This window comes from Salmo salar, chromosome 13, assembly GCF_965601325.2.
Source record: "Salmo salar chromosome 13, fSalSal1, whole genome shotgun sequence".
In the NCBI taxonomy this organism is placed as follows: domain Eukaryota; kingdom Metazoa; phylum Chordata; class Actinopteri; order Salmoniformes; family Salmonidae; genus Salmo; species Salmo salar.
In genome coordinates, this window is record NC_138303.1 from 98,450,202 (window position 1) to 98,464,456 (window position 14,255).

Sequence of the window (14,255 nt, forward strand, 5' to 3'; positions counted from 1 at the left end):
AACAATTAAGATATACACTGTGGTGTTCCTCAAGGAAGTTGCCAAGGTCCACTTCTCTACTCTATCTTTACTAATGATTTACCTTCAGTAATGAACAAAGCAAGAGTGGTCATGTATGGTGATGACTCCACAATGTAATGCATCAGAATGTAATGAGCTAACAGATGTACTGAGCAGTGAACTTGTCACATCTGCTCCTGCTACGCCCTCTGGTGTTCATCCGGTGTGTTCTTGACCTGCAGTTACTCCCCCTGTACACTCTCTCTCTCCTTCTCTGTGTGATTGTGTGGTTGGAGACAGGTGTGCTGGAGTCAGAGTAGATCCCTACCAGCTGCAACTTGTTCCATAATCAAGGCCTCTACAAATACTCAGTCCTGCCACTTTCACTCTGCCAGATTGTAATCTCTGCTCAGTCAGTTCATGATTCTTCAAGATCCTGTTACTCTGCTGTGCCTGTTTCCCTGCCTGGCACCGTTTATCCTCTCATTGCAGTTACCGCTCTGTCTCTGGCTCCTGTCTCCTGTTCCACATCTCACCACCCAACTACCTTGCTCTGGATTTTAATTACCACCACTACCTTGGATTCCCCTCAGGACCTGTTTACCCTGTTCTACTCAGCTAACTCCAACTTCAGTCTCCACATCTGGTTTTTCTGCAACTCATCTGAGCTTCCCCGGATCTGCACTCCATATCTCCCTGTGTAACAATAAATATCCCTGTTTCCTCATCTGAGTCTGCTCTTGGGTTCCCCTGTGTCGCTCCGGTTAACAGAACTAAGAATGGTGTCTGAGTGAGTTGATATGAACAAATTGGTGTTGAACATTTCTAAAACTAAGTGTATTGTATTTGGTACTAGATATATGCTTCCTGATGATCCCCAATTGAATGTGTTGATGAATAGAACGCCTGTAGAGGAAGTGAAAAAAACAACTACTAGGCATCATGTTGGAAGCAGCTTTATCACGGTCAGAACATATAGATAATATTGTTATTAAGATGGGTAAGGGAATTACTGTTACAAGAACATGTTCAGAGTATGTAACATCTAGCACTCTGAATTTGACTTGTTGGGGAGGGATTAATAGTCAACAGTACACACCTTGAATTGCTATCAAGCACCTGAGCAAATATGCATCATGTGACATGTCTCTTTTTGGTTTCAATCAAATTCAGGCGGGGCAGCTTGTGTCCTGGTATGCAGGATGAACAGGTAAATACAGTTTATTCTGTTTGCATTTGTTCCTTTTAAATCAGCTTGACTCTGACTTTCTTGTACTGCTCATCTATTGTGGTCTATATTTGAGTTATCTTCAGTTTCCTTTGTAAGTCATTGACATCACTCAACCTCTTATTTTTTTCTGCATGGTAGTCAAGTCATGCCCCCATGGTAGTTAAGTCAAGCCCCCATGGTAGTCAAGTCAAGCCCCCATGGTAGTCAAGTCAAGCCCCCATGGTAGTCAAGTCAAGCCCCCCATGGTAGTCAAGTCAAGCCCCCCATGGTAGTCAAGTCAAGCCCCCCATGGTAGTCAAGTCAAGCCCCCCATGGTAGTCAAGTCAAGCCCCCCATGGTAGTCAAGTCAAGCCCCCCATGGTAGTCAAGTCCCCATGGTAGTACTCTTGCTCAGTCCTACACCGGGGGCCTCCCACTACTTTCTATTCTGGTTAGAGACAGTTTGTGCTGTTCTGTGAAGGGAGTAGTACAGAGCGTTGTACCAGCTCTTCAGTTTCTCGCATGGAACAGCCTTAATTTCTCAGAACAAGAATAGACTGACGAGTTTCAGAAGAAAGTTCTTTGTCCCTGGCCATTTTGAGCCTGTAATCCAAACCACAAATGCTGATGCTCCAGATACTCAACTAGTCTAAAGAAGGCCAGTTTTATTGCTTCTTTAATCAGAACAGCAGTTTTCAGCTGTGCTAACATAATTGCAAAAGGGTTTTCTAAGGATCAATTAGCCTCTGTACGTCTATGTAGATATTCCATAAAAAATCTGCCGTTTCCAGCTACAATAGTCACTTACAACATTAACAATGTCTACACTGTATTTCTGATCAATTTGATGTTATTTTAATGGACAAAAAAAGTTTTTCTTTCAAAAACAAGGACATTTCTAAGTGACCCCAATCTTTTGAATGGTAGTGTATGTGTATATATGCAGTATGTATGTACAGTGGGGCAAAAAAGTATTTAGTCAGCCACCAATTGTGCAAGTTCTCCCACTTAAAAAGATGAGAGAGGCCTGTAATTTTCATCATAGGTACACTTCAACTATGGCAGACAAAATGAGAAGAAAAAAATCCAGAAAATCACATTGTAGGATTTTTTATGAATTTATTTGCAAATTATGGTGGAAAATAAGTATTTGGTCAATAACAAAAGTTTATCTCAATACTTTGTTATATACCCTTTGTTGGCAATGACACAGGTCAAACGTTTTCTGTAAGTCTTCACAAGGTTTTCACACACTGTTGCTGGTATTTTGGCCCATTCCTCCATGCAGATCTCCTCTAGAGCAGTGATGTTTTGGGGCTGTCGCTGGGCAACACAGACTTTCAACTCCCTCCAAAGATTTTCTATGGGGTTGAGATCTGGAGACTGGCTAGGCCACTCCAGGACCTTGAAATGCTTCTTACGAAGCCACTCCTTCGTTCCCGGGCGGTGTGTTTGGGATCATTGTCATGCTGAAAGACCCAGCCACATTTCATCTTCAATGCCCTAGCTGATGGAAGGAGGTTTTCACTCAAAATCTCACGATACATGGCCCCATTCATTCTTTCCTTTACACGGATCAGTCGTCCTGGTCCCTTTGCAGAAAAACAGCCCCAAAGCATGATGTTTCCACCCCCATGCTTCACAGTAGGTATGGTGTTCTTTGGATGCAACTCAGCATTCTTTGTCCTCCAAACACGACGAGTTTAGTTTTTACCAAAAAGTTATATTTTGGTTTCATCTGACCATATGACATTCTCCCCTTACCTCTTCTGGATAATCCAAATGCTCTCTAGCAAACTTTAGACGGGCCTGGACATGTACTGGCTTAAGCAGGGGGACACGTCTGGCACTGCAGGATTTGAGTCCCTGGCGGCGTAGTGTGTTACTGATGGTAGGCTTTGTTACTTTGGTCCCAGCTCTCTGCAGGTCATTCACTAGGTCCCCCCGTGTGCTTCTGGGATTTTTGCTCACCATTCTTGTGATCATTTTGACCCCACGGGGTGAGATCTTGCGTGGAGCCCCAGATCGAGGGAGATTATCAGTGGTCTTGTATGTCTTCCATTTCCTAATAATTTCTCCCACAGTTGATTTCTTCAAACCAAGCTGCTTACCTATTGCAGATTCAGTCTTCCCAGCCTGGTGCAGGTCTACAATTTTGTTTCTGGTGTCCTTTGACAGCTCTTTGGTCTTGGCCATAGTGGAGTTTGGAGTGTGACTGTTTGAGGTTGTGGACAGGTGTCTTTTATACTGATAACAAGTTCAAACAGGTGCCATTAATACAGGTAACGAGTGGAGGACAGAGGAGCCTCTTAAAGAAGAAGTTACAGGTCTGTGAGAGCCAGAAATCTTGCTTGTTTGTAGGTGACCAAATACTTATTTTCCACCATAATTTGCAAATAAATTCATTAAAAATCCTACAATGTGATTTTCTGGATTGCTTTCCCTCATTTTGTCTGTCATAGTTGACGTGTACCTATGATGAAAATTACAGGCCTCTCTCATCTTTTTAAGTGGGAGAACTTGCACAATTGGTGGCTGACTAAATACTTTTTTGCCCCACTGTATGTATGTATATTATTTCACTCCTCTAAGGGTGTAATTTACTATTATGTATTGATTTGTACATTACTTGTTTTTTTTTTTACTCTTTATGCGATGCGCAATGCAGAGAACATCGGAAGAAGAATGATCATTTAACTACCATAGTGAATTGTTGTAATGTTTGTTTGTGTCAATTAATCCCATAAGGGATGGGTTGCCAGTTGTCAATTAAACATTTCATTCATACATTTTATTCATTAGTGTTACTACACAGGTACAAGAGTAACTTTAATGTAAAGTGATACCTCTGAAAACAGTAGGGCTCCTGCAGCTGTGCTGAGAATCAGAATACTGTATAAACAATTTATTAGGATGAAACTAACTGCAACATCTCTGTTCTTCAGCACAACACATTTCGATCACTCTGACTACTAACTAAAGACACTCAATTATCAGAAGTGAAGGAATTTCAACATGACCAAACCGAGTGCATCAAAGGTATTTATCCCATATTTATCCTACACTCTTATAAATCATTTGACTTCATTATTCTTGAAAATGTTTATCATATTAATTTCAGATCAGTCTACAATTGAAAAATGTAAATATCAAGGAATTTACAACATAACATTGAATATCTATTCTTTTAGATAAAAAGGAAGAAATTCCAGCTGGTCAGTTTGAAAAACCACAGGATGTGAAGGAATGGAATAAAGATCATGTAAATCAAATCAAATCAAATTGTATTAGTCACATGCGCCGAATACAACAGGTGTAGACCTTACAGTGAAATGCTTACTTACAAGCCCTTAACCGACAGTGCAGTTAAAAAAAATACGGACAAGAATAAGAGATAAAAATAACAAGTAATTAAAGAGGAGCAGTAAAAAATAACAATATATACAGGGGGGTGCCGGTACAGAGTCAATGTGCGGGGGCACCGGTTAGTTGAGGTAGTATGTGCATGTAGGAAGAGTTAATTAAAGTGACTATGCATAGATGACAACAGAGAGTGGCAGTGGTGTGGAAAGGGGGGGGCAATGTGAATAGTCTGGGTAGCCATTTGATTTAATGTTCAGGAGTCTTATGGCTTGGGGGTAGACGCTGTTTAGAAGCCTCTTGGACCTAGACTTGGCGCTCTGGTACCGCTTGCCGTGTGGTAGCAGGGAGAACAGTCTATGACTAGAGTCTATGACAATTTTTGGGGCCTTCCTCTGACACCGCCTGGTATAGAGGTCCTGGATGGCAGGAAGCTTGGCCCCAGTGATGTACTGGGCCGTTCGCACTACCCTCTGTAGTGCCTTGCGGTCAGAGGCCGAGCAGTTGCCATACCAAGCAGTGATGCAACCAGTCAGGATACTCTTGATGGTGCAGCTGTAGAACCTTTTGAGGATCTGAGGACCCATACCAAATCTTTTCAGTCTCCTAAGGAGGAATAGGTTTTGTCGTGCCTGCTTCACGACTGTCATGGTGTGCTTGGACCATGTTAGTTTGTTGGTGATGTGGACACCTAGGAACTTGAAGCTCTCAACCTGCTCCACTACACCCCTGTCGATGAGAATGGGGGCGTGCTCGGTCCTCTTTTTCCTGTATTCCACAATCATCTCCTTTGTCTTGATCACGTTGAGGGAGAGGTTCTTGTCCTGGCACCACACAGCCAGGTCTCTGACCTCCTCCCTATAGGCTGTCTCGTTGTTGTCGGTGATCAGGCACTGTTGTGTCATCTGCAAATTGAATGATGGTGTTGGAGTCGTGCCTGGCCGTGCAGTCATGAGTGAACAGGGAGTACAGGAGGGGGGCTGAGCACACCCCTGAGAGGCCCCTGTGTTGAGGTTCAGCGTGGCGGATGTGTTGTTAACTACCCTTGCCACCTGGGGGTGGCCCATCAGGAAGTCCAGGATCCAGTTGCAGAGGGAGGTGTTTAGTCCCGGGGTCCTTAGCTTATTGATGAGCTTTGAGGGCACTATGGTGTTGAATGCTGAGCTGTAGTCAATTAATAGCATTCTAAAACAGTGGGCTCTGGAAGTTAACAGACTCTGCACGTGCCGATATTTTGGATGAAAATGATGTTACTGGGGATTGCCTTCTGGATTTTGAGAAATTGGAATGTATTTAATTGGGTATTAAAGTTAGGTCTTGCAATAAAAAATATTCAAAAGACAAAGGAACTTCTAAAACAGAGGGGCACCATTATTCTAGCACTGGAGGTTATTCGTTTCACGGCAGCCTGTATGAACAGCTGCACAAATGACACCATACTTTTTGGTGTGGGTGACAAGCCAGATTTCTGCCATGGGCAAATTTTGGGAGTTAGTGTCCAGGACAGAGTCTTTTGTGAAAAGCCTGCCTCTTCCCATTGAGAAACATTTTGAGCATAAACATAAAGAAGCAGCCAAGAAATGCATCAAGACACCGTGGTTCATTGAGGTTCTCAACCCCAACATGACATTATCTGAAAAATATGTGTCACGGTCGTCGTAATGGATGGACCAAGGCGCAGCGGGTATGTGAATGCTCATTTTTATTCATCCAAAACAAACACGAAAAACGGTCGACAAAACAGTCTTGTAGGCTCACACAGCAACACAAGAAACAATATCCCACAAACCCCAAAACAAACATACTCCTAATTATAGGACCTTCAATCAGAGGCAACGATAGACAGCTGCCTCCAACTGAAGGCCCCAACCCCAATTAGCAAAACATAGAAATACAAACGACTAGACAGAACATAGAAATAAACTAACATAGAACAAAAACCCCGGAATACATAAATCTAACACCCCTCTACATACACAACCACCCCGAACCATATAAAACAAATACCCCCTGCCACGTCCTGACCAAACTCAAATAACAAATAAACCCTTACTGGTCAGGACGTGACAATGTGATTGAGGTTGACATAGTGTCAGACTAGGTGACCTGTAAAGAAAGCATCTACCATGTATATAACGTGGCCAAAAATTTGAAAAAGAATAAGGCCAAGATGAATAAGGTCAATGATGCAGAGATGGAAGAGATTTTTTTTTTGCATTCGTGACAGCAGCAGCAGGGATCTACTGCACCCCAATACCATTCCAGAATATTCTATATTTACAAACATCCTGTCTATTCAAAATCTTTCTGGTTAAAGAAAAAAGGCAGAGGAGGAGTCAAAAAAGACATCCAGGGCTCCAGACTCAGCAATCTGATAACAGGTGATTCGTTGTCTTTAGACAAGTCCCACTATAAGTAGTATGTACAGTGGCAAGAAAAAGTATGTGAACCCTTTGGAATTACCTGGATTTCTGCATAAATTGGTAATCAAATTTGATCTGATCTTCATCTAAGTCACAATAATAGACAAATCAAATCAAATCAAAATCAAATCAAATCAAATGTATTTATATAGCCCTTCGTACATCAGCTGATATCTCAAAGTGCTGTACAGAAACCCAGCCTAAAACCCCAAACAGCAAGCAATGCATGTGAAAGAAGCACGGTGGCTAGGAAAAACTCCCTAGGAAAAACTCCCTAGAAAGGCCAAAAACCTAGGAAGAAACCTAGAGAGGAACCAGGCTATGAGGGGTGGGCAGTCCTGTTCTGGCTGTGCAGGGTGGATATTATAACAGAACATGGTCAAGATGTTAAAATGTTCATAGATGACCAGCATGGTCAGATAATAATAATCATAGTAGTTGTCGAGGGTGCAACAAGCACGTCCGGTGAACAGGTCAGGGTTCCATAGCCGCAGGCAGAACAGTTGAAACTGGAGCAGCAGCACGGCCAGGTGGACTGGGGACAGCAAGGAGTCATCATGCCAGGTAGTCCTGAGGCATGGTCCTAGGGCTCAGGTCCTCCGAGAGAAAGACAGAAAGAGAGAATTAGAGAGAGCATATTTAAATTCACACAGGACACCGGATAAGACAAGAGAAATACTCCAGATTTAACAGACTGACCCTAGCCCCCCGACACATAAACTACTGCAGCATAAATACTGGAGGCTGAGACAGGAGGGATCAGAAGACACTGTGGCCCCATCCGATGATACCCCCGGACAGGGCCAAACAGGCAGGATATAACCCCACCCACTTTGCCAAAGCACAGCCCCCACACCACTAGAGGGATGTCTCCAACCACCAACTTACCGTCCTAAGACAAGGCCGAGTATAGCCCACAACGATCTCCGCCATGGCACAACCCAAGGGGGGGCGCCAACCCAGACAGGAAGACCACATCAGTGACTCAACCCACTCAAGTGACGCACCCCTCCCATGGATGGCATGGAAGAACACCAGTAAGCCAGTGACTCAGCCCCTGTAATAGGGTTGGAGGCAGAGAATCCCAGTGGAAAGAGGGGAACCGGCAAGGCAGAGACAGCAAGGGCGGTTCGTTGCTCCAGCCTTTCCGTTCACCTTCACACTCCTGGGCCAGACTATACTTAATCATAGGACCTACTGAAGAGATAAGTCTTCAGTAAAGACTTAAAGGTTGAGACTGAGTCTGCGTCTCTCACATTGGTAGGCAGACCATTCCATAAAATGGAGCTCTATAGGAGAAAGCCTTACCTCCAGCCGTTTGCTTAGAAATTCTAGGGACAATTAGGAGGCCTGCGTCTTGTGACCGTAGCGTACGTGTAGGTATGTACGGCAGGACCAAATCGGAAAGATAGGTAGGAGCAAGCCCATGTAATGCTTTGTAGGTTAGCAGTAAAACCTTGAAATCAGCCCTTGCCTTAACAGGAAGCCAGTGTAGGGAGGCTAGCACTGGAGTAATATGATCAAATTTTTTGGTTCTAGTCAGGATTCTAGCAGCCGTATTTAGCACTAACTGAAGTTTGTTTAGTGCTTTATCCGGGTAGGCGGAAAGTAGAGCATTGCAGTAGTCCAGCCTAGAAGTAACAAAAGCATGGATTAATTTTTCGGAGTCATTTTTGGACAGAAAGTTTCTGATTTTTGCAATGTTACGTAGATGGAAAAAAGCTGTCCTTGAAACAGTCTTGATATGTTCTTCAAAAGAGAGATCAGGGTCCAGAGTAACGCCGAGGTCCTTCACAGTTTTATTTGAGAGGACTGTACAACCATCCAGATTAATTGTCAGATTCAACAGAAGATCTCTTTGTTTCTTGGGACCTAGAACAAGCATCTCTGTTTTGTCCGAGTTTAAAAGTAGAAAGTTTGCAGCCATCCACTTCTTTATGTCTGAAACACAGGCTTCTAGCGAGGGCAATTTTGGGGCTTCACCATGTTTCATTGAAATGTACAGCTGTGTGTCGTCCGCATAGCAGTGAAATTTAACATTATGTTTTCGAATGACATCCCCAAGAGGTAAAATATATAGTGAAAACAATAGTTGTCCTAAAACGGAACCTTGAGGAACACCGAAATTTACAATTGATTTGTCAGAGGACAAACCATTCACAGAGACAAACTGATATCTTTCCGACAGATAAGATCTAAACCAGGCCAGAACTTGTCCATGTAGACCAATTTGGGTTTCCAATCTCTCCAAAAGAATGTGGTGATCGATGGTATCAAAAGCGGCACTAAGATCTAGGAGCACGAGGACAGATGCAGAGCCTCGGTCTGACGTCATTAAAAGGTCATTTACCACCTTCACAAGTGCAGTCTCAGTGCTATGATGGGGTCTAAAACCAGACTGAAGCGTTTCGTATACATTGTTTGTCTTCAGGAAGGCAGTGAGTTGCTGTGCAACAGCTTTTTCTAAAATTTTACAAATATAGACAAGAAAAATTACAAATATAGACAAGAAAAATGATTGTATTTTTCTTGTCTATATTGAATATACATAATTTAAACATTCACAGTGAAGGTTGGAAAAAGTATGTGAACCCCTAGGGTAATGACTTCTCCCAAAGCTAATGGCAGTCAGAAGTCAGCTAACCTGGAGTCCAATCAATGATACAAGATTGGAGATGTTGGTTAGAGTTGCCTTGTCCTATAAAAAACACTCACAAAATTTGAGTTTGCTATTCACAAGAAGCATTGCCTGATGTGAACCATGCCTCGAACAAAAGAGATCTCAGAAGACCTAAGATTAAGAATTGTTGACTTGCATAAAGCTGGAAAGGGTTACAAACGTATCTCTAAAAGCCTTGATGTTCGTCAGTCCACGGTAAGATAAATTGTCTGTAAATGGAGAAAGTTCAGCACTGTTGCTTCTCTCCCTAGGAGTGGCCATCCTGCAAAGATGACTGTAAGAGCACAGAGCAGAATGCTCAATGAGGTTAAGAAGAATGCTAGGGTGTCAGCTAAAGATTTACAAAAATCTCTGGAACATGCTAACATCTCTGTTGACGAGTCTACGATACGTAAAACACTAAACACGAATGGTGTTCATGGGAGGACACCACGGAAGAAGCCACTGCTGTCCAAAAAAACCATTGCTGCTCGTCTGAAGTTTGCCAAAGTGCACCTGGATGTTCCACAGCGCTACTGGCAAAATATTCTGAGGACAGATGAAACTACAGTTGAGTTGTTTGGAAGGAACACACAACACTATGTGAGGAGAAAAAAGGCACAGCACACCAACATCAAAACCTCATCCCAACTGTAAAGTATGGTGGAGGGAGCATCATGGTTTGGGGCTGCTTTGCTGCTTCAGGGCCTGGAAAGCTTGCTATCATCAATGGAAAAATTAATTCCCAAGTTTAGCAAGATATTTTTCAGGAGAATGTTAGGCTATCTGTCCGCCAATTGAAGCTCAACAGAAGTTAGGTGATGCAACAGGACAACAACCCAAAACACATAAGTAAAGCAACAACAGAATGGCTTCAACAGAAGAAAATATGCCTTCTGGAGTGGCCATTGAGATGCTGTGGCATGACCTCAAGAGAGCACTTCACACCAGACATTCCAAGAATATTGCTGAACTGGAACAGTTTTTTAAAGAGGAATGGTCCAAAATTCCTCCTGACCGTTGTGCAGGTCTGATCCACAACTGCAGAAAACACTTGGTTGAGGTTATTGCTGCCAAAGGAGGGTCAACCAGTTATTAAATCCAAGGGTTCACATACTTTTTACACCCTGTACTGTGAATGCTTACACGGTGTGTTCAATAAAGACAAATGTATCATTGTTTGTGTGTTATTAGGTTAAGCAGACTGTGTTTGTCTATTGCTGTGACCTAGATGAAGATCAGATCAAATTTTATCACCATGAATTGTATGCAGAAATCCAGGTATTTCCAAAGGGTTCACATACTTTTTCTTTTTTTCTCTCCCCAATTTCTTGGTATCCAATTGGTACTAGTTACAGTCTTGTCTCATCGCTGCAACTCCCTCACGGACTCGGGAGAGGCAAAGGTTGAGAGCCATGCGTCCTCCTAAACACAACCTAGCCGCACTGCTTCTTGACACAATGCACATCCAACCCGGAAGCCAGCCGCACCAATGTGTCGGAGGAAACACCATACACCTGGCGACCTGGTCAGCGTGCACTGCGCCCGGCCTGCCACAGGAGTCGCTAATGTGCGATGAGACAAGGATATCCCTGCTGGCCAAACCCTCCCTAACACGGATGACGCGGGGCCAATTGTGCGTCACCCCATGGAACTCCCGGTCGCGGCCGGCTGCGACAGAGCCTGGGCTCGAACCCAGAGTCTCTGGTGGCACAGCTAGCACTGCCTTAGACCACTGCATCACCCGGGAGGCCCACATACTTTTTCTTGCCACTGTAGTTGTAACTAACAAATCTCACCATCTCAACTGGAATGAATGGGATTTCTTCCTGAGCTGAAATCAATTGCTGTGTTGGACTTTGACCCAGAGTCAACTAAAAAGGGACTGCACCATGTCTTTGATGATAAGATGAAAACAAATGTGCACGTACCAAAACAATATAGAATCCCAGACACAGTGGAGGACCTCATTAGCAAACAAAAAATCTCAAGAATCACCAGTTGGGTTTTCTGCAATGGGGGGGTGGGGGTCAATAGACAAACATCCTCAACTGTAGATGAATGGCGAAATGAGAAGAAAGCCTCTGTGCAAGATGTGGTTTCACTCCTGTGCCGTGAGTATGTACTGCCAGAGAAGGGATTTCTTTCTTTTGTTGTCTTCTGTGAGTGAACGTTTCGACCCTTTGTTTGAGATCTTTCTTATGTTCCAGGAGAGACGCTGTGTACAACAAATCCTATGTTTGTTTGAAAACCAAAATACATTCACTTGTTGGAAGGACCTGAGTCTGACTGAGGCCTGCAGAATCGACATTGAAAGATGTATATATGCGCTCAGTTTGTCTGAGATCAGCGGAACTGTCCTCAATCCGTATTCTGACAATCATAGGTCCAGACGTTAATTGCTTGGTTTGGGAGGAAGCAAGGTGCTCCTAGAAAGGAAAGTTGAGAGCCGCCTGGACACCCTGGACATTCTGTGTGTGAACCAGTGTGAGGGAGGAAATGAAGACATAAACTCACTATAGGAGAACTTTTACAAAGGGGGCAAGGTGGAATGGTGTGTTGTGTCTTTGGCATCCTTAAAAGTGAAGACTGTTATTTTATCAAATCAATTCTCTGTAAGTATTCTTACGTGATTAAACTAATCATGGAAATTGAATTAACTAGGAAGTCGGGGCACCATGGAAAATCTTCAGATTGCAAAGTTAGAATTTTCCAAATATAACTCCTCAGATATTTTAATATCTGATCAATGTCTTCTATTAATGAATTATTCTTTACCTCACGTCAGTCTCATTCCAAACGTCGTAAATTGTTGGTTATCTGCACAAACCCAGCCTGAACTATGAATCATCCATACACCAATTGGCTTAATCATTTATTTACTAACGAACTAAATAATCACAGATATGCATAAACAAAAAAACAGTAGATATTGGTTACTAACAATGATAGGGAAGATCCCCTTGTGGGCTAAACCGATATGACGGCTTGGTGGACAAAGGGAAGGGGGTGTGGACTGAGAGAGCGGGAAAGACAAAAGGGATCACTACACACAGTGGATAATTATATTAATTGAAATGCTAATCCTTTGCACATGAACGCTCGCTTTTTCGGGAATAATTGCATTCAATATATTTACGCTCATATGTCGTTGTTGTCTTCTCTGTTGGAATCGTCGGTCTGTCTGCGGGAGAGTCAGTTCATCAGAGAGTCTCTGGTTACTCATGGTGGTAGCTCTATCGGCGGCTCCTGATAGTGTCTGTTGTAATGGATACGTCAGGCGTCTATTGTTCTTAGAGTAGATGTTTCGGCGGTTGTCGGTATTCGCATCCCAGGTTTACATCATTTCTAGCTGCAGACTAGTAATTAGTATCTAAGATTTGCTCTTATTCTGTAGGGATGGATAGTCTCAGAGTTGAAATAATTACCAGCCGTGTAGCCAATGCTCCACGTGGTATAGTTTTCTAGTTTTGGAACTCAAACCTGTACCACCTCAGCTTACACCGAGGTATACATGGTCTTAAGAGGATTTCCTCAGGAGGGGGTTTTATTCGTAACAATTGAAAAGGGCGGTTCCATGATGCCAGATCATGTCTGTGCACATGGGGGTGTGGCCGCTGACTAGTTAAACTTTACAGGGAATACAATTCTCTCAAAATTAAAGGTTAACATCACATCACATAATTTCACAAAGAGTTTCATCTCTACTCATTCCTGTTTTACAATAATTAGGTGCAAACCCCATAATTGAGAAATGTACACATTCAGAGATATAGTTACAGTGCCTTGCGAAAGTATTCGGCCCCCTTGAACTTTTCGACCTTTTGCCACATTTCAGGCTTCAAACATAAAGATATAAAACTGTAATTTTTTGTGAAGAATCAACAACAAGTGGGACACAATCATGAAGTGGAACGAAATTTATTGGATATTTCAAACTTTTTTAACAAATAAAAAACTGAAAAATTGGGCGTGCTAAATTATTCAGCCCCCTTAAGTTAATACTTTGTAGCGCCACCTTTTGCTGCGATTACAGCTGTAAGTCGCTTGGGGTATGTCTCTATCAGTTTTGCACATCGAGAGACTGAAATCTTTGCCCATTCCTCCTTGCAAAACAGCTCAAGCTCAGTGAGGTTGGATGGAGAGCGTTTGTGAACAGCAGTTTTCAGTTCTTTCCACAGATTCTCGATTGGATTCAGGTCTGGACTTTGACTTGGCCATTCTAACACCTGGATATGTTTATTTGTGAACCATTCCATTGTAGATTTTGCTTTATGTTTTGGATCATTGTCTTGTTGGAAGACAAATCTCCGTCCCAGTCTCAGGTCTTTTGCAGACTCCATCAGGTTTTCTTCCAGAATGGTCCTGTATTTGGCTCCATCCATCTTCCCATCAATTTTAACCATCTTCCCTGCCCCTGCTGAAGAAAAGCAGGCCCAAACCATGATGCTGCCACCACCATATTTGACAGTGGTGATGGTGTGTTCAGGGTGATGAGCTGTGTTGCTTTTACGCCAAACATAACGTTTTGCATTGTTGCCAAAAAGTTCGATTTTGGTTTCATCTGACCAGAGCACCTTCTTCCACATGTTTAGTGTGTCTC